This window comes from Felis catus, chromosome A1, assembly GCF_018350175.1.
Source record: "Felis catus isolate Fca126 chromosome A1, F.catus_Fca126_mat1.0, whole genome shotgun sequence".
NCBI classification, from domain to species: domain Eukaryota; kingdom Metazoa; phylum Chordata; class Mammalia; order Carnivora; family Felidae; genus Felis; species Felis catus.
In genome coordinates this window covers 97,844,830-97,865,888 of record NC_058368.1, presented here as the reverse complement: position 1 = coordinate 97,865,888, position 21,059 = coordinate 97,844,830, and the positions used below count along the sequence as shown (strand labels likewise).

Genomic DNA, 21,059 nt, shown 5'->3' with positions numbered 1-21,059 from the left:
TTGGCTTACTGTGAAAAACTTCTGGACATCTGCCATACAACATTGTGCACATAGTTAACAGTACTCTACACTTAAAAATTGTTACGAGGGTAGGGGTGCTCAGTCGGTTGAGTGTCCAACTTCAGCTCAGGTCATGATCTCACAGTTTGTGTGTTCGAGCCCCCTGTCGGTCTCTGTGCTGACAGCTTAGAGCCTGGAGCCTGCTTCAGATTCTGTGTCTCCCTCTCTCTCTGCTCCTCTCTCTCTCTCTCTCTCTCTCTCTCTCTGCCCCCCCCTCTAAAAAATAAACATTTTTTGAGACAGAGACAGAACCTGAACAGGGGAGGGGCAGAGAGAGAGGGAAACACAGAATCTGAAACAGGCTCCAGGCTCTGAGCTGTCCACACAGAGCCTGACGGGGGGCTCAAACCCACAAACCGTGAGATCATGACCTGAGCCAAAGTTGGACGCCTAACCAACTGAGCCACGCAGGCACCCCTAAGAAAAATTTTTTTAAAGAGACTGGCTCAGTATTTGTGGACTTTAATTATTCTGTATAAATTTCAGAGTAAACCCTATCAAGTTTATCGAAAAAAATCCAAATGAAATTTTTTTATTGGGATTGAATTGAAATCACAGATAATATATGAAGAATCACCATGTTCATGTTTAAGTCATCTCATGAAATGTCTCTCCATTTACTCAGATCATCCTCTATGTCCTTTACTTACATTTTAAACTTGTCTCCATAGAGCATGTGCATAATCTTGAATAAGTTAATTCCTAGATACAGTCTTTCTGGCGGGAATCCCTCATCCCTCTCCATGGACTGATAGAGAAACGATATCTGGACAGCAGTTCACTCTTATCGGTGGAGAGTATGTTCCAAGACTCCCAGTAGATGCCAGCAACCACAGACAGTACTGAATCCTATATGGGCTACGTTTTTTCCTCTACATACACACCTATGATAAAGTTTAATTTATAGATTAGGCACAGTCAGAGATTAACAACATCTAATAAAATAGAACAATTATAACAACATACTGCAATAAAATTTATGTGGATGTGGTCTCTCCCTCTCAAAATATTTTATTATACTATACTCAGCCTTCTTCTCGGGACCACGTGAGATGATACCATGCGTGTGCAGTAAAATGAATCGAGGTGAATGACACAGGCTTTGTGATGTAGCATTCGGCTACGTATACTGCTGTCAGAAGAAGGACCATCTTCTTCTGGACTTTGTTAACCGAGAGTAACTGAAACCGCAGAAAGTAAAACCGCGGATAAGGGGAGACAGCTATGTAATAGAGAAGCCTCTCACATTCATACCCTGTGCTATCCAGCAACAGCAGGTGTATGCAAAGCAGCAAACCCAGCTGCCATTGGCTCCTGTGGTCAGGACCCTACACGTCCTTGATCTGTTTCCATCTGCTTCAAGCCCCAGGTGTGTGAAAGCCAGCACAGATTTAGCGCTGGTTGTATAACCTCTGCACCACAGACCCGAAGTCTCTGTTTTTTTCCCAGCTGGTTGCTGTTCACTTCCCGGGGTTAGCGCCTCAACTAGACAGATCATGTTCTCTGGTTAGTCCCCAGAGAAGTAGATTTCAGCTCAGTCCCAGGAAGGACTTTCTGTCCCAGCTGTCCTAGGAGAGAGTGGCTAACAGGTAGTTACAACCTCACCTAGTGAAGAGGGCATTCACTCAGCCTGGTCAGAGAGGTGATGGTGCAATAATCTGGAAACTGTGGTCTCTGTGGTCCCTCCCAGTTCTGATATTTTGTGGTTCCCAGGCTTCAGGTACCTCTTTTCATGGCCCAGCTTCACCTTCAGAGGACCACTCCCCTTGTTCATCAGTGGTCCCCGCTTACCCCTCTAGGTCTCCAATCCAGAGCATACAGAGCTCTAGTCTTCTGGAGAGCTAGAGGGAGAGAAGGGACAATGGAAGGATCTGGCAGCCTTGTGGCACATCTTTGGGCACAGTGGGCATCACCCATGCTCCAAGAGTTCAGCTGGTACTAAGGAAACCCCACCTCCCTGCAGAGGGGTGCACTACCCCCACACACAGTGTGAATCTTGTTCATTTCTCTAGATCCATAAAATAAGCTGGGCAGTTTTTACTCTCTGGAACATCTAGGAGGAGTTAGAAATGAACTGTTTCTTGGAAGTTTGGTAGAACTTACCTGTAAAACAACTTGAGCCTGGGGTCCCAGGGAGGGGAAGCCTCCTGAAATATTTGTTTAATATTGATGGTTCTATTCAAGTGTTCTATATTTGCACTAGTTCCGCCATTTTATGTTTTTCAAGGAACATATCCATTTCATCTGTTTTAAGTTCCCTTGCCTATAGGAGAGAAAATCCCATAATTGGATAAGTAGAGTGCAAACAAACAAAAGAAATCCATTGTGTAAGCGCAGAGCTGTTGAATTGCAAGGTGAACCAGATGTTGGGGGCAAGCCTGCACAACCAGGGGCTAAGAGGGGCAACGTCACAAAGTTCACACTTACCCGGCTCGCTGCAATGTGATGCCATCTAGTGGTAATTGTCTGCTCTGGCTTAAATACACAGCAGAATACTGGGACCCAAGGCTGGCCAAAACTTTCAGGTCACTGCCAGCAATTCCAGAAATGTCTCCGGTTGCCCAATGCTGCAGATTTGGGCTAAAGAGATCCCTGCTCCCTTTCAGGCCTCTTCAGTAGTTGCCTGCATCTGCCCTACCTCAGTCTCACTCCCACACAATGGCCCCAGAAAAGATCAAACTTGAGCCCACAGCCATTTGAGAACAAGGGTAGGATACATCACCAAGCTCAGTGTATCAAGTTCATGTTATTGGGAGATATTAAGGTAATCTTTTATATGTGTGTGTGTGTGTGTGTGTGTGTGTGTGTGTGTGTGTGTGTTTCTCCCTCTCTGTCTGCCCCTCCCCTCGCTTGCACTCTGTGTCTCTCAAAAATAAATAAAACATTAAAAAAACTTTTTTAAACATAATGAAGGTGTTCTTACCTTACTGTAAATTATAAAGACTTAGGCCTGCTATAGGAAGAGGTGCTCTTGCCTAATTTAATAACTACATATAGACGTATATCTCCAGCTTTCCTGGATCAGCTTATGTCCTATGAGGTAAAAAAAACCAGCTTTAAGTTAAAAGCTAGCCTGTTTCCCTGTTTTCTGATTGCATTTCTGATTACGGTTTATTGCTTATCATTTATTTCCCATAGGTGTTACTGAATGGAGTTTTACCCTGAAGCTTCATTTGTTAAAAAGAACACTATTAACATAAAAGAACTCTCACTAGAACTCCAAGGAAGATGTATTACTCCAGTTTTTTTTCTAGTAACAGCTAGCACATATTTTATTAAAAGATTTAATAGACTATTGTTTACAAAAATGACGCATGGAAATCTAAGTCACAATTTATTTCTGAAAGATATAATGGGAAGGATCAGTCATAGAGGAGACACACAAGGAGTTGAGAAACTCTTTTGTTAGTCGGTGTCTGATATTATATCCAGCCTTCTAAAAAATAATTTCACCTTTCGGGATAGCCTGAGAGGGAAGCCAATCAGCCAGAAAGAGTTCTCTAATTTTCTTCAGCATATAATATCCATGCAAGGGAAGGGGTAATTTTAAAAGATTGAGAGCCTCATATCCCAAAGGTAAGGCATCCCCAAGGTGATATTTTTAGTTTTATAGATGGTTTCTCCATTATGCATATAAGGGTTCTCATCTTTCAGAAAGCCTTGAGTTTGGCTTGAGGTATAGTTTGTTTTTAATTTTGGATCATTTCATGTTCGTGTAAGTCTGTGGTCCAAAAGCTTCCTCGCCCTTCATACTAAAGCGACTGATTCTTCCGCAAGCTATTTCACTAAAGAGAACATTATTACACTTACGTCTACCCAGTGGCCACCTAATCCATTCTGGTTACATTTATAAAGGAGAATAGTCATAAAATTCCATATCCCAACTAGAATTCCTTGCATTACCTAATGAATTCATTTTAATCTGAAGGACTACACAAATATAATGATTTGCAAGACAGGTTTCACATTCCATTTTCATACAATTTGCTTCTCACCTCGGACCCGTTACAACCGATCCCAGGCTACATGGGCAAAACTCCCATGATGCTTATAGTCTCCTGATGTTGCCTCTGAGCCGCCATAGAGTTAAAAATGTAATTTCTGCAAACGAAAATTGCCTTTCCTGAAATTCAACAGTTTCATGGTAACTATCCATCCATATTTAATTTTTATGCACAATCATTTGGATACATTTCCATTTAATATCATCACATAAGTTCCCCCTGGGGCCCAGTGATGTTCATGTTGTCAACTTAATCACCATGAGTCAGGTATGTATCTTGGTGTTTCCCAGAATTGCCCTTTTTCCTTTGCCTTATGAAGTCAGTACTGCCCTTCTTAGGCTCAGGAGTATTTTATACTAAAACAGGCGAGATACCTTCCAGAGCTTTAGAAAAAAAAACAAAAAATTGTGGTTGGCTTTGTGGCCGAATTGCACCACCCCAGCTCAACGGGCCACATAAGCATTTGCTACTAAAAGAGCTTGAAGACCAGGCTCTGATCTCCACCGCCTCTCACCAAAGAGTTCTGGAAATCCCACCTTCCTGGGGCTGGAATCCACTGAAGGCATGGAGACGGGGTGGTGCTGTGACCTGACCATGCCTCAGAATCACCTGGAAACTTGTTAACACAGACTGCTGAGTCAGTAGGTCTGACCAGGCCCAAGAACTTGCATTTCCAACAATGAACCGTATGGTAAAGACACTGCTTGTGCAATGACCATAATTTGGAAACCACTACATAAATCCCATGGCATTAACCTCTTATCTGGAAAGATACTAACTTTTCTCAACGCATACCAATTGCAAAGACTGAAAAGATTGGAAAAACAGGTAGCACCGTCAAAAACTCGTTGGCGGCCTACTTCGAGATATGGTGGATTTTGCAAACCACTTGCCAAATCTGGCAGATTTCCTGGCCTTCTAGATTCTGGACCTTCCTCCCTTACCTAGATTTCCAGAATTTTCCAGACTCCCTCTGCTTCATTATTGGACTGTTGTTACCCTTGTCTCAGTATCACGGCTTTATCACCACATATCTTCTGACACTGATAAAGCCTGCTGAAGAAAAACTTTAGTCATATTCTGAAAGCAGATGAAAACTGCTCACCAGGTCAGGATTCCTGACTAATAGTCTCCTGACTATTTAGATTCCTCTAAAAGCACAAGCCCTTTTAAGGGTTCGACATAAACTAGCAATTCCGGAAGTCCCTGCACATTTTCAAGTGACTCCAAACTCATAGGATGGAGAAGTATCTGATATTGGCTTCCACTATTACAAACACTTTAATAGCTTGTGAACAATTCAGAAAGGCAAAACCATGCCCTCAATGAGCTCATGGCTGCAATAAAGGCTGGATGAGGCTAGAAGAGGGGGTAATGTGACTGGGATTCACATCCCCCTGACAGTCCCCTTAATTCATTCCTGTTCAGGCCCAGCCATTTACAGATGCACTCACAATATAGCTTCGGCTCAGAGTCCCTGGCACAAAAGAGGTTTCACAGGGCACTGCTATTTTCATCATCGAGCAAAATTATGTGCTGATTACCTTGGGATAGTTTGGGGAGAAGTCATGGATAATCTTTACTAAAGACAAACACCTGGTGGGGTGCCTGCATGGCTCAGTAGTTAAGGGTCTGACTTAGGCTCAGGTCATTATCTCCTGGTTCCTGGGTTCAAACCCCACGTCAGGCTCTGTGCAGACAGCTCAGAGCCTGGAGCCTGCTTCAGATTCTGTGTCTCCCTCTCTCTCTGTCCCTCCCCCAGTCACACTCTGTGTGTGTCTCTCTCTCAAAAAAATAAAATAAATAAATAAATGAAAAAGACAAACACCAGTTGGCTCAGTCATTTAAGCAACTGACTCTTGATTTTGGCTCAGGTCATGATCTTACCATTTGTGAGTTTGAACCCTGCATCAGGCTCTGCGCTGACAGTGTGGAGCCTGCTTGGGATTCTTTCTCTCCCTCTCTCTGCCCCTTCCCTGAATGCTCACTCTCTCTCCCTCTCTATCAAAAATAATAATAATAATAATAATAATAATAATAATAAAATAAACTGTGAACTCCCTAAGGGCAGGAGAAAAAAATAAAAAACACGAGGGGCACGGGGTGGCTCATTTGGTTAAGGGTTAAAGGTCTGACTTTGGCTCAGGTCATGATCTCAAATTTCGTGAGTTCGAGCCCTGTATCAGGCTCTGTACTGACAGCTCGAAGCCTGGAGTCTGCTTCGGATTCTGTGTCTCATTCCCTCTCTGCCCCTCCCCCATTGCACTCTGTCTCTTTCTCAAAAGTAAACATTAAACAAGCAAACAAACAAACACCATCACCACCCCCCCCACAACAAACCCTCTGAATTATCTTCTCACAACCAACATAATGATTGAAAACAATGCCAGAACATATTAATGACTACAATTGATTTATGGCACGGAGCAAGAATTTCAAACCATAAATAAGAAGACCTTGTGTGGCCCAGTTCAGTTGTGCAGCCCCCCGACTTGACATCACAGAGTCAGAGAGGAGAACCCAACTGTTCTACTATCCAAAATGAGGTGGTCACCCTGGTTCCTAAGTCCATGGAAAACACGTCAGCCATGTTGGCTGCTCTCTGGTTATGGCTGCCTGTCTTCTCTGAAGCTAAGAGGCTTCTTCCCCCTTCACATTTGGAGAAAGAAAACCTAACACTGCAGAGCAATGAAATTCATCTCCTTCAGGCAAATGTAGCAGGGAGCCTCCTGGCTTCAAAAGCAAGGGTCACCGTTCCCCTTGGGGTCTTCCTTGCCTTAGGCAGTCAAGGCCACAGAAGGAAGGAAGGAAGGCCCTTTGTTAGTCCAGGCACAGACCGGAGTGAGTCCTGAGTGGCCTCTTCGGCTTGCCAGGCACCCTCCCCACCACCTTCTTCCCTCTCATTAGAAAACCTCTCATATCACCACTTAATTTTTTTGACTGATTATACTTCAAGGTAAATGAATTCCAATGCTTCATCCCAGCCAGGTGTTCGCTTTTATGCACTTAATCACTGAGGACAGATTGTGGTACCCTCTCCCAATAGTGCTGTTTTGGCCAGCAGCAAGTAGTTGGAGGGCAAATTTTCAGGGAATGGTTGAGAATTGTTTCCCGGAAATAGAAGGGATATGGTAGGTGGGAGCAAAGCCAGAGGAAAGTGGCACCTGAGGGACTGGAGCCCTTGTTCTCCAGCACAAATATCCCAACTGCCATACAGGGTCAGCCTGAATGTCAAGAGCATGCCTTGGGGCGCCTGGGTGGTTCAGTTGGTTGAGCGTCCCACTTCGGCTCAGGTCATGATCTTGCGGGTTCATGAGTTCAAGCCCCGCCTCAGCCTCGCTACTGTCAGCGCGGAGCCCCCTTTCACATCCTCTGTCGCCCTCTCTTTCTGTCCCTCCCCTACATGTGCTCTCTCTCTCTCTCTCTCAAAGTAAATAAACATGGGGGCAACTATGTGGCTTAGTCGGTTAAGCGTCCGACTTCAGCTCAAATCATCTCATGGCTCGTGAGTTCAAGCCCACTTCAGGCTCTGTGCTGACAGCTCAGAGCCTAGAGCCCGCTTTGGATTCTGTGTCTCCCTCTCTTTCTGCCCCACCCCTGCTTGCACTGTGTCTCAAAAGGAAATAAACATTCAAAAAAATTTTTTAATAAAAAAATAAACATAAACATAAAAAAAAAAAACACAACTTGTCCTTTCCTACACACACCAGTGCCACACCAGATGCCAGGATCCTGGGCCCATTAGGACACACAGGGGTGTCTCTTGTTATCACAAAAACTCAGGAGGACCCCCAGCATTTCCCAGGACTCTTTACTCATCTTTTCAAACTGGACAGAGGGTGGTAGGTCACTGGATCAATGTCTTTCGTTGGATTACACAAATATCCAGTGATTCCCCTAAATGAGCAGCTTCTTATAAACAGAGTTGGAAAACACAGCTTAGACCTAAGGCCACAATATAGCCTTTTACCTCAACTTACTGTGTCCAAGAAGTCAGGGTAATGAGGGGCGCCTGGGTGGCTCATTTGGTTAAGCATCCAACTTTGGCTCAGGTCATGATCTCACCATTCATGAATTCGAGCCCTGAGTCAGCCTCTGTGGACAGCACAGATCCTCTGTCCCCCTCTCTGTCTGCCTCACCCCCATTCTCTCTCTCTACCCCCCTCAAAAATAAACATTAAAATTTTTTTTTAAAAAAGAGGCATAATGAAAAAGGCTATAGCCTATAATTAAGGATATCAAGAACTGTGAACAGGGCAGTTTCCTAAAAAGGGGGTGTGACTGAGCCAGCATTACTGGCCACCTTTGGAAGGAGGGCTGTGACTGGAACCTGATATCTGGGAGGATGAGATGCATTGGCTTTGCACTACACTTACATATATGAGGGGACTACCTTTTTTTATGAAAATGTTCAAATGTGCACAAAAAACAGAACAGTATCATCAACTCTTATCTCTTTGACCCTACATAATTCAGTGTGTCATTTCTCTAACAGAAGGACACTTTCTTTTAAATGTTTATTTATTTTTGAGAGAGAGTGAGCAAGTGTGAGCAGGGGACCGCGCTGTCAGCACAGAGGCCGACAAGGGGCTCGAACTGACGAACCGTGAGATCATGACCTGAGCTAAAATGGAGAGCCGATCACTTAACCAACTGAGCCACCCAGACATCCCAGCACATTTTCTTACATAAGAGAACACCACAGCTGCCCTTAAAAAAATTCCTAGATATCATCTGGCATCCAGTTTCATATTCAATCCTGAAAGAAGAGACATGTTTTTATTGTGCGTGGATAACAGGCAAACTGGTAGTATTGAAAAATCGGTTATAGCATCGCTGACTGTAGATACCAAACAACTGTAAAAGAGAAACAAAACTTAGGAACATTTGGTAATTAGCACTAATCACAATGATTTATTCAACTGCCTGACACTTATCCCCAGTAACCACAGACCATAATAACAATTATGCATGTCATTAAATGTTCACGGGAGTACAGCTGGAATCAAATAAAATGGACATGAATAGGGACAGCATCTGCTTGCAAATTTACAAGAAAATTGTTTCCTTCCGACAAAATCGAATCGACCTAGATCGTCCGAGTTCAGACCCAAGGAAGGGTAGTTTCTATCAAGAGAACCAAAACACTTTGGACTTCATCAGACTCCTACCTTTTCTCATTATCTTTGCAATGATACATTATGCTCTCGGCTAGGCGGAGAAAACGCTGATCCCAAATCAGCTGAATTGCAGACCCAGCGCACCTGTTCTGGCATCTCTGAGAAGGAGCTCATCTCCCATGAACGTGACAGAGTGGGAAGGGCAGGTTTTGCGTACTGTTTAAGAACACTTCGTCCTCCCTACCCCTCCCTAAATGCACTTCAGTTTGCAGGACTGCACATAGGTGAGGGCGCAGAAAACTGACCTGGAGCAAATTCCTTCTGTGACTCGGTTTGTCATTTGGGGGACACTGATGGTTACATCAGAAGGCTTTCTGTCATGCTAGTGCACTACCTGTGTGACAAATTTGCGTGGTCCTTTCTAAATCCAGGCATAGGGGCACCTGGGTGGCTCAGTCGGTTAAGTGTTCAACTCTTGATTTCAGCTCAGGTCCTGATCTCAGGGTTCGTGAGTGTGAGCCCTGTGTCGGGCTCTGCGTTGACATCACAGAGCCTGCTTGGGATTCTCTCTCTCTCTCTCTCCCTCTCTCTCTCTCTCTCTCTCTCTCTCTCTCTCTCTCTCTCTCTCTCTCTCTCTCTCTCTCTGTCCCTCCCTTGCTCTCGCTGTCTATCAAAAGTAAATTTAAAAAACATGATAAATGAATCAATCCAGATATAAAAGGATACATTTAGTTCAAAGGCAAAGGGTCCAACAGAAGGTGAGGGCACTCTGTGCACCTAAGTCTCCATTCCCTAGCAGTTGGTGTTTGCCATGAAGGCAGCCCAGATCTCTGTCTCATCCTCTCCAGTGCTGGTGGCCACTTGGTTTTTTGGACACAGAATCTGGTGAACTCAAGGACCCCAACCTGCCCCAGGGATCAACAGCTGGGCTTAGAGCCCTTCTGACAAAACCATCCCTGTAATGTTGACCTTGACTTTTTAGTAAGGTTGTAAGTATAACTGGGTGGGTTTTGTTAAGTTTACATTAGCCTAAGCCTTCTGCAAAAGGGGAGGGAGGAAGAGAGGAAGGTGAGAAGACAGGCAGGCAGGCTGGGCTTGGAAATGGGACTCTCTGAACCTGAAACACTAGAGAGCCTGTTAAAGGCTTTGGATCTGACAGCCCAGCTTCCCCATTCCACAGCAGCTATAAACAGAATATAATTATACTTAACAGAAGCCACCTGCGTTTTGAAGTTGCCCTAAATTTAAAGCTTCTGGGAGAGTTAATTAAATTTAATGAAAACCAAAGCCGCTAAACAAAGATGTATTGTAGCTCCCACTTAGGTATTCCTGAAGAAATTAAGTAGCAGTCATGAAGACCTACCTCACCTTTCCCATTTAAACCTCTGGATATTAACGCCCTAAGTCCATAAATAAGGTAATACGGTCTTCTTTTCGTTAGCTAATAACACTGTCAAACTGCTCATCCGTTCCTGTAGAAAGCAAGTAAAACAAAATTAGAAGGGAAAAGAGGAGGAGAAAAGAAGGAAAGCTATCCTGAGCATGACACGGGGTAATATCCTAACTGACTTCCCATCCCTAAAGCCCCTCCACCCTCTCCACCCCACACCCAAGTGGCATCTCTTTAGTTTGTGAGAAAACTGTATGTTATTTGCCATCGCAGAGCAATGCAGATCAGAATGGATACCTGTAAATCACAGCACCGGAACATGTGGCTTGCTATGCTCTTGTGGTCATCTTATTTAACCCAGACTATTTCTATGTAGACGCCATGGTGATCCTTTGGGTGGAGTTTAGCAGTAGGCTGGTAGACGGTAAAAGGTGACACCAGGCAGAAACTTTTTTTTAAGTTAATTTGCTTACTTTTGAGAGAGGCAGAGATGGCATGAGTTGGGGAGGGGCAGAGAGTGAGGGAGAGAGAGAATCCCAAGCAGGCTCCACGCTGCCAGTGCAGATCCCCACAAAACCACAAGATCACGACCTGAGCTGAAACCAAGAGAAGGACGCTTAGCCAACGGAGCCACCAGGTGTCCCAGCAGAAAACTTTTGTCTAGAAGAAGGACAGGAAGAGGAGGAGGTAAAGTGACCTTATCTGCCTGCACAGAGGGTAACCAGACAGTCCGGGACAGGGTGCTCATCATAATCCCCTGGGGAGCTTGTTAAAACATAGATTGCTGGACCTTACTCCCAGAGTTTCTGACTCAGGGGGTTTGAAGTGGGGCTCCAGAACTTGCCTCTGGAACACATACGCAGATGCTGACTGATACTGTGGTCCGCCAGACCATATTTTGAGACCCACTGATCTAACATGTAGTGTCTCCAAAGTCTAGAAAACAGGGGCATTTTTTAGGAAGTGTTTTGGTATTGGGTCAATCCAATCCAAAAGCACAACACAGTGTTGAGAAAACTAAGCTGCCAATGACAGGAAGTAGGCAGGTAATGGCGGAATCCCAGACATCTGCCCCATCTGGCAGACCCATCAGTATCAGGTGAGCAACAAAGCCTCCCCCTTGAAAGGTGAAAAGAGATGCATGGGGTCCTACAGCCACTATCTAGCTGCTGGAATCAGATTACGACCTCCGCCCTTAGGGGAACCAAGAATAAGCTGTGGAGGGTCCCCATGGGCTGAGGAATGAATTTGGGACAGACTGCTTCAGGCCAAGGAAGCTGGGAGCATCTCCTACCTATGAAAAAACCTGACCCTCCAGGAATATGCATTCCCCTCCTGGCATCAGAACCTACCCTCTCCCCACCCATGTCCACAAATGCTCCAGCTCTTTACAATTCCTGTATAATTAAGCAAAATACCCGAATCACTAAAGTCCACACTCATCTGCCTACAATTAGAGCCCTGTACACCAGTTTAATGAATGATAAGGCAGAGAACCATAATGCAAAGTTACTAAAACACTTTCATGTTCACTGTCATGTGACTCTTCAAACCACCCCATGAGATGTACGAAGAGAACAGGCAAGATAAAGTAAAGGATTCTCAGGCATCACAGGACTGGCCCTCAGACCCACAACTGTGTGAAGTCGAGGCCAGCCTCCTGATTCCAAGCCTGGCCTTTTGACTGCAAGTCTAGTATTTTCCCCCCCATTAGACCACACTCCCTCCCATTTAAAAAGGATTTGAGGGGCACCTGGATGGCTCAGTCAGTAAAGCGTCCGACTTCGGCTCAGCTCATGATCTCGCAGTTCATGAGTTCAAGTCCCGCATCAGGCTCTCTGCTGTCAGGACAGAACCTGCTTCAGCTCATGATCTCGCAGTTCATGAGTTCAAGTCCCGCATCAGGCTCTCTGCTGTCAGCAAAGAACCTGCTTCAGATCATCTGTCCCCCTCTCTCTTTGCCCCTCCCCTGTTTGCTTTCTCTCTCTCTCTCCCTCAAAAATAAATAAACATTAGGGGGGAAAAACACTTATGTAAAAATAAATAAATAAATAAATAAATAAATAAATAAATAAATAAATAAATAACATTAAAAGGATCTGAACTAACTCTACAGAACAGAAGAAACTTCATCTCTCCTGTTTCATTAAGCAAACACCCAAATCAACAGATTATCCAACAAGCATGTTTCATCACTGCACTGAACTTTATAACACTTAGCTTAGTCCATTTCCCCACGGAAAGGGAAGTCCCTCCCCTGCCTTAGGAAAAACAGAATTCTCCATCCCTAGAGGTAACCAAGCAAAGGAACATTGCAGAATTACTCACCAGGTACATTAAAAAGGGGATTCAAGTATTCAGTGGGATGGATATTGACAGATATGGCTATTGATTCTATTGATTATAAATTCTCTTAATTTCTTCATTAGGCTATTCATTACAAAACACTCAAGGGGCACCTGGGTGGCTCAGTCTGACTTTGGCTCAGGTCATGGTCTCACAGTTCATGAGTTTGAGCCCCACATTGGGCTCTCTGCTGTCAGCACAGAGCCTGCTTCAGATCCTCTTGTCCCCCTCTCTCTCTGTGCCTTGCCTGCTCACATTCTCGATCTCTCTCTCTCTCTCTCTCTCTCTCTCTCAAAAATGAATAAACATTTTTTAAAAATTAAAAAAAAGTATTTAAAAAAACACAATATCCCTATCACCCTCTCTATCACTTTTTTTTTTAATTTTATTTATTTATTTTGAGAGAGAAAGAGAGACAGAGACAGAGAGACAGAGAGAGAGACAGAGAAAGAGAGAGAATCCCAAGCAGGCTCTGTCCTGTCAGAGCAAAGCCCAATGCAGGGCTCGACCTCAGGAACCATGAGATCATGACCTAGACGAAAGAAACAGAGTCAGATATTTAACCGATTGAGCCACCCAGGTGCCCCACTCTCTCTGTAACTTTTAGGTGCAAAATGTTTCTGTGGGCACACTAATTTCAAAGGACCATGAAAGCCTGGTATTTTTGTCACAACAATGAACATAAATGACAACGTATTGTTTCATACTTGCCAGCTAGTTCATTTTTGTCAAGTGGAAGAACACAGTAAGATATTTCTTACTGGAATCCATGGGTTTGGAATTCCAAAATTAGAACAATCCTACTACCTCACAACCCCAAGTGTGTGTATTTCTTTTCCAATGGTATCTTTGCTATTTGAAAGTGTTATCTTTAATCTTCTTTAATGTATTCTTCCTCCTTTTCTATTGTTCTCACTGTCAAGTTTTCATATAAATGTCCATATGCATCAACTCTGTGATGTTCATTATAAAGTCTGCAAATTTTTAGTACAATCATTATAAAAAATTCTACCTGTTAAACCCGAGTACGAGTATGGATACATGAATATTTTTTAATATGAAATTTATTGTCAAATTGGTTTCCATACAAAACCCAGTGCTCATCCCAACAGGTGCCCTCCTCAATATCCATCACCCACCCTCCCCTCCCAACCCCCATCTACCCTCAGTTTTTTCTCAGTTTTTAAGAGTCTCTTATGTTTTGACTCCCTCCCTCTCTAACCTTTTTTTTTCCTTCCCCTCACCCATGGTCTTCTGCTAAGTTTCTCAGGATCCACATAAGAGTGAAAACATATGGTATCTGTCTTTCTCTGTATAACTTATTTCACTTACCATAACACTCTCCAGTTCCATCCACGTTGCTACGAAAGGCCGTATGTCATTCTTTCTCTTTGCCAAGTAGTATTCCATTGTATATATAAACCACACCTTCTTTATCCATTCATCAGTTGATGGACATTTAGGCTCTTTCCATAATTTGGCTGTTGTTGAAAGTGCTGCTATAAACATTGGGGCACAAGGGCCCCTATGCATCGACACTCCTGTATCCCTTGGGTAAATACCTAGCAGTGCTATTGCGATACATGAATATTTCAAATGGAAAGCCCATCAAGGCAGCGTGCCACGTGGAATTAGGAGACGAGTGATCTAAGTTTGACTCCCGGCACCACTACATCCTAAGTCTGTGACTTTGGCAAAGTTTCCTCTCTGGGAAAAAAAAAAAATGAAGAAAACTGCACATAAATCACAGGAATAAAATGCAATAATGTCGGGGGTGGGGGGCGCCAGCATAATGGATAAGGCAGCATTTTACCATGATGAAAAATGAAAACTATGTGTCTCCAAATCCCAGATCTGCCACTTGACAGTGATATGATGGTGAGCGAGTGATTTAACCTCCCCAAACCTATTTCCTCATCTTTGTAATGGGGGTCATCAAATCATCTACCTCACAGGTTTGTTGTGAAGACTGGCTGGGATGGTGCTTGTAAAACTCTTGGCACAGACTACTCCCTTTCCCAGCATCCTTTTCCCCAGGGTCCTCAGGTCTTCCTATGCACCTCTCTCCCTATCTTGCCATCTTATGTGGCCCAGAAGGAGATAATACATGTAAGCTAGATGCTGAAGCCTCTCAGGGAAAGAAATGTATCTGTTGAGGTATGTACAATGGAATCCTTGTTATCTGTGAAGAGAAACTCCCAAATGGCCTGGTTGAGAAATGAGCCAAACCACTGGATATGATAAAGGGGGAGAGCATGGAGCTTCCAGGGGCATGAGAGGTGAGCAGAGATGTGAGAGGAGTCATCCCATTGGGGAATGGCCAAAGCACTTGGACAGTGGGAATGGCCAAGGCACTTTTAAGAGCCAGAGGGTCTAGTATATGCCATGAGTAGCCAGTTGGGCTAAGCTGTAAGGTAAGCCCTCTGTATTCATCCAAGTGTTTTGGTATCTGCCCAGTACACATAATTACCTTGAGTGTGTGTGGAGAAAATGTCAACAAAAGTGAATGCTGCTCCAAATTTAGTTTCAGGGCAGAAAGGAATGGCTGAGCCGGGTGAAATGAGAGATTATGATCCAATGGAATCAGAAAATCATATCAAAAGGTGACTGGAAAAGCCATTAAAACTCCCCAAGAATACTTGGGCGCATTGGTGGGGACACTGGATTTCTCACTGTAAGCAGGATGGAAACTCTGGATTCAATTATTAATGAGGGGTGATGGAGTGCTGGAAAACTTGGGCCTGACCCACTTCACCTATCAAGACTGCTAACAGCTTAATTGTGCCATTTTCCCCTTTTCATCACCGGCGTTTAACTGGACATATGTATGATTCTTACTCAATGAAGTGAAATATTTGATTTCAAAGCAACGTTGGAAAGTGCATGCTCATAGGGTTCTGGAAATCTTGAAGCAAGACAACCTTCTGGCAGTGACCTAGTCCATGCTCGTAACAGCTAGGGAACCAGCCTGGGGAGTGGCATGCCCAGATCTCACAGCTCATTCCAGCAGTAAATGGACTGGAGCTCACAGCCACGGGCAGCCATTCCCCTCCTTATCTCTGGGCTGGTTTGTTTCAGGTCAGAAAGGGAATAAAAATGAGCCCGAGTGTGTAAGGTGGCTCACAAAACCAGGCAGCTCTTCGTAGTTCCCTGCAGACGTTCCAGAGTAGAGACACTAGTGAATCCATTTCAGCAACAATCTGTTTCAACTACACCAATCAACTATGTCAATATGTTATTAGATCCAGTAACTCTGACGACAAATGAATGTTCTTTTGAGGATAAAATATCATGATAAGGCTCATTCTTTGACATAGAAAAGTGAGATGAAGTATGAAAACAGGCCCATTGGACTATCAGAGCTTGTAAAGTTTTAGGGCACCTGAGCGGCTCAGTCGGTTAAGCAGCGGATTCTTGATTTCAGCTCAGGTCACGATCTTACGGTTTGTGAGATCAAGCCCTGCATTGGGCTCCATCCTGACAGGGCGCTGAGACTGCTTCTGATTCTCTCTCTTCCCTCTTTCTGCCTCTCCCCTGCTTGTAGTGGCTCTCTCTCAAAATAAATAAATACACTTTTAAAAATATTAAAAAAAAAAAAAAAAGAACTTCTCAAGTTTTCATTTGCTTCTCTGTGTCGTGAACTGATTTTCTGGTGAGTTGAAACAAAACAAACACAAGTTTAGAAAATTGAATGCCTTTACAAAGAATACAAGACTGAGCAATTTTTGTGGTTGTAGTCTAATTATCGAATATGTGCTTAAATTAAATATCACTGAATGTATGAAATAAAAATGAACTAACCGTTTTAATTAACTTCATTTGGAGATTTTAAACCTGTGATTTTTACAGAATGGCTGAATGATAAAGGCATAACTCCCACAGTTATGATATAGGCATAACTCCCTATTACATTTATAATAGTAATAACTGCACTTTCAAGGTATACAAAGAAGTCAACGATGAGCTACTCTATAGAACTTGAAATTTGGGGCAACTGGGTGGCTCAGTCGGTTGAGCATCTGACTTCGGCTGAGATCATGATCTCACAGTCCGTGAGTTCCAGCCCAGCATCGGGCTCTGTGCTGACAGTTCAGGGCCTGGAGCCTGCTTCAGATTCTGTGTCTCCCTCTCTCTGCCCCTCCCCTGCTCATGCTCGGTCTCTCTCTCTCTGTGTCAAAAATAAATAAACATTTAAAAAATATAAAAATAAAAAAGAACTTGAAATTAACAGACCATGTCTCACGCCTCTAAGTATTTGCCTGGATAATAGAGTTATAAACCTAATTAAATTCAAGAGAAAACTTGACTGTCAACTATAAGATTTTGTCAGAAAAAGACAAAAGATATTTGCTTGGGTATTAGAGGAGGTGTGATGGTCCAGGAGAGAGGACTCCCCAAGGTATTGTAAAAAGGAAGTTAGGGGAAAGAACTTTAAAACATTGAGGAGCTAGAGGGGAATAAGCCAGGAGCATGTTTTCAACCCTGCAAGGAAAATCAGAAATAAAACATGTCCAACATAAAGGGGCTTCTCTGGTCCAAGTAATTCTACAATACCCAGCGTTCTCCTATTTCATCTTTAGAGAATTTTCTATAATTCCAAAGTTAAAGAGTAAAACTCCTGCTGGCATTATAGATCAGCACTCCTCTGAGCTACATTTAGTTTAATTTTTTAAAAATTATTTTTAATATTTATTTTTATTTTTGAGAGAGACAGAGTGTGAGTGGGGGGAGGGGCAGAGAGACAGGGAGACACAGAATCCGAAACAGGCTCCAGGCTCTGAGCTGTCAGCACAGAGCCCGACGTGGGGCTCGAACCCACAAACCGCGAGATCAGGACCTGAGCCGGAGTCAGACACTTAACTGAGCCGTCCAGGTGCCCCACATTCAGCTTAATTAAGGGGTCTAAGTCAAATCAGATGATGTACCAAAGATAGGGATGGAGGTTTAGAGATATCGCTTTGAATGCATAGTAGAATAAACACGAAGTAGGAGTGGGCGACCTTGTTTCTTGGTGTGACATTCCTGAGTCTCCCAGGGTGATATGGCGCAATTCATTATCTTCTGAGTTACATGGCCGTCTGCCAAATCAGGTTTTTTTAATTGTCAACTCTAAGGAGTTAGAAGCTAACAATTCACAGGTAGGAAAAATACACATTTCTCCTTTTTTAAGTTTATTTATTTATTTTTGAGAGAAAAAGAAAGGGGCAGAGAAAATCCCAAGCAGGTTCTACGCTGTAAGCTTGAACTCGCAAACAGTGAGTTAGTGACCTGAGCCGAAATCAAGAGTCAGACACTTGACCGACTGAGGCACCCAGGTGCCCTCATATTTCTTTTTTTAAGATTATATTATTTTTTTTTAATTTTATTATTTTTTATTTTTTTTTTAATAATCTTGGGGCGCCTGGGTGGCGCAGTCGGTTAAGCGTCCGACTTCAGCCAGGTCACGATCTCGCGGTCCGTGAGTTCGAGCCCCGCGTCGGGCTCTGGGCTGATGGCTCAGAGCCTGGAGCCTGTTTCCGATTCTGTGTTTCCCTCTCTCTCTGCCCCTCCCCCGTTCATGCTCTGTCTCTCTCTGTCCCAAAAATAAATAAACGTTGAAAAAAAAAATTTAAAAAAAAAAATAAATAAATAAATAATGCAACTGGGGGGCACCTGGGTGGCTCAGTCGGTTAAGCGACCGACTTCGGCTCGGGTCATGATCTCATGGTCTGTGAGTTCAAGCGCCGCGTCAGGCTCTGTGCTGACAGCTCAGAGCCTGGAGCCTGCTTCGGATTCTGTGTCTCCCTCTCTCTCTGACCCTCCCCTGTTCATTCTCTGTCTCTCTCTGTCTCAAAAATAAACATTAAAAAAAAAAATTAAAAAAAAAATGCAACTGGGGGCACCTGGGTGGCTCAGTCAGTTAAGCATCTGATTTCAGCTCAGGTCATGATCTCACAGTTTGTAGGTTCAAGTCCCACGTCAGGCTCTGTGCTGACAGCTCAGAGCCTGGAGCCTGCTTTAGATTCTGTGTCTCCCTCTCTGCCTCTCCCCCGCTTGTGCTCTCTCTCTCTGTCTCTCTCAAAAATAAATAAACATTAAAAAAAATTTTAATGCAATTGAATTCAAACCTGAGACATCATGGAACATGTGCTAAAGAATAGTAATTTCTTTAAATGATAATATCTTAAGACATAACAATAAAATTGCATTCACTCTTCAATGGAACTAGCTCCATAATGTCAGATATTCTGTCTTCCTTGTTCACATCTGGATCTCCAACGCCCAGTACACATTAGGAGTCCAATGAATACTCCTTGACTGAGGATCCATTAATGGTCTTGAAAATTGTTCTCTGGGAAACAATTTCTGCTACTGCTTCCATATTAAGCTGAAGGGTGAAGAGTGAGGGGAAATAATTTGTTCCATCCAGTGTGTCCTTACCTCCACAGGCCAATAAAACTGAGTACTCTGAATTAGGCAGAAGAAAAAGAAGGGAGGTCTATTTTCATTGGGGACAATGGGCAAGAAAGTCGTGGTACCAACACCCCAATCTCTAATCTCCCAATCAGAATCAAGGGTAAAACACACTTTCACTGTCCATGTGTCCTCCGTTGGGGCACGGGCAAACGTGAAGGCTCACTTTGGGTTGAGGCTTGGCTGTCATTGGACTCAGCTTCAGGTGATTATTCACAAAGGTCCGGACAACTGGGTGACTCAGTAGGTTAAGCGTCCAACTTTTGATTTTGGCTCAGGTCATGATCACACGATTCATGAGATTGAGCCCCACATCGGACTCTGCACTGACAGAGTAGAGCCTGCGTGGGATTCTGACTCTCTCTGCCCCTCCCCTGCTCATCCCTGCTCACTCTCTCTTAAAATAAATAAACTTAAAAATATTTTAAGTCAAAGATTCAACTCACTTAAACACACAACACTACGGATTTTCTTACAATACACTGGGTGAACAGGACTGTTATGCTCTGATCACGAACCCACTTCCAATCAAAAACAGGGGCCAGCCCCCAGACACAGGGCACATACCTCTTGTCCAATTTACTGCCACAGCCACCTCATTTGAATCAGACATCTGAGTCTTAATTGCTTCAATTGCTTTTCCTTGTTCGGTGATACAAAACGTAGTAACGCTAAGCAATGAAAGCCTTGCTGCTGTCAGCAGGGAATGACTTTGCTTAAGGCCATCACTTTTGTTTTTTTTTATGACAAAACTCACCGTTATGGACACGCTGACACCTGCCTTCCTCGCCTCACCTCCCCAAGTGAGACAAGCCTACAGGGAACCTGCCAGCTGTAAAGCCGCTCTTACCATCTGACCCAGTAAGTAATTCCACTCCTGAAAGTTTTAGTCTAAGAAAACAACTCCGAGGAAGGGCAATGTTTACAACAGCACTGTGTAAACAGGGCGGAGGCTCATGAATGTTGACGGGGATGAAAAGCGAAGATCGAGGTGATACCTGAGTTGCTGTTTGGAAAACTTGAGTAGGTGCCGGTGCCTCTCAGTGATACAGGGAATGCACAGCTCAGGCTGGTACGAGCTGGTAACTGTGTGTGCCCGGCAGTTTTATTTATTTTCTTTTTATTTATTTATTTATTTATTTTAACATTTATTTATTTTTGAGACAGAGAGAGACAGAGCATGAACGGGGGAGAGGCAGAGAGAGAGGGGGGGACACAGAATCGGAAACAGACTCCAGGCTCCGAGCCATCAGCCCAGAGCCTGACGCGGGGCTCGAACTCACAGACCGCAAGATCGTGACCTGAGCTGAAGTCGGACACTCAACCGACTGAGCCACCCAGGCGCCCCCTGCCCGGCAGTTTTAACTGCCCGGGTGTGTGAGTGGGAGAGGGTCTTGCGTACTTCCATCATTGTTTACAGCAAGAAAGAATGACAGTCTTAAATACTGTTTTCTTTTTTGTTATTATTCATTTATTTTGAGAGAGAGGAGAGGGAGAATCCCAGCGAGGAGCCCCATGCAGGGCTCAAACCCACAAACCACGAGATCGTGACCTGAGCGGAAACCAAGAGTCGGAGGCTTAACCGACTGAGCCACCCAGGCGCCCCTTAAGTACTGTTTTCTTAACTGGCACTCAATATCTACCCCAGGCCCCATCCTATAGGCCAAATCCAACCCCCGACCTGTT

General features: G+C 43.9%; 1 long non-coding RNA gene across 1 annotated transcript; it reads right to left on the bottom strand.

Annotated features, from left to right (window-relative positions):
* Positions 1-421: 421 nt before the first annotated feature.
* On the bottom strand, positions 422-5,777 carry LOC123385521. The gene is made up of 3 exons (XR_006598202.1): positions 2,164-5,777; positions 1,666-1,901; positions 422-944 (listed from the first exon to the last, which is right to left on the bottom strand). It is a non-coding gene; the product is annotated as an uncharacterized LOC123385521 (long non-coding RNA).
* Between the last annotated feature and the right edge of the window lie 15,282 nt (positions 5,778-21,059).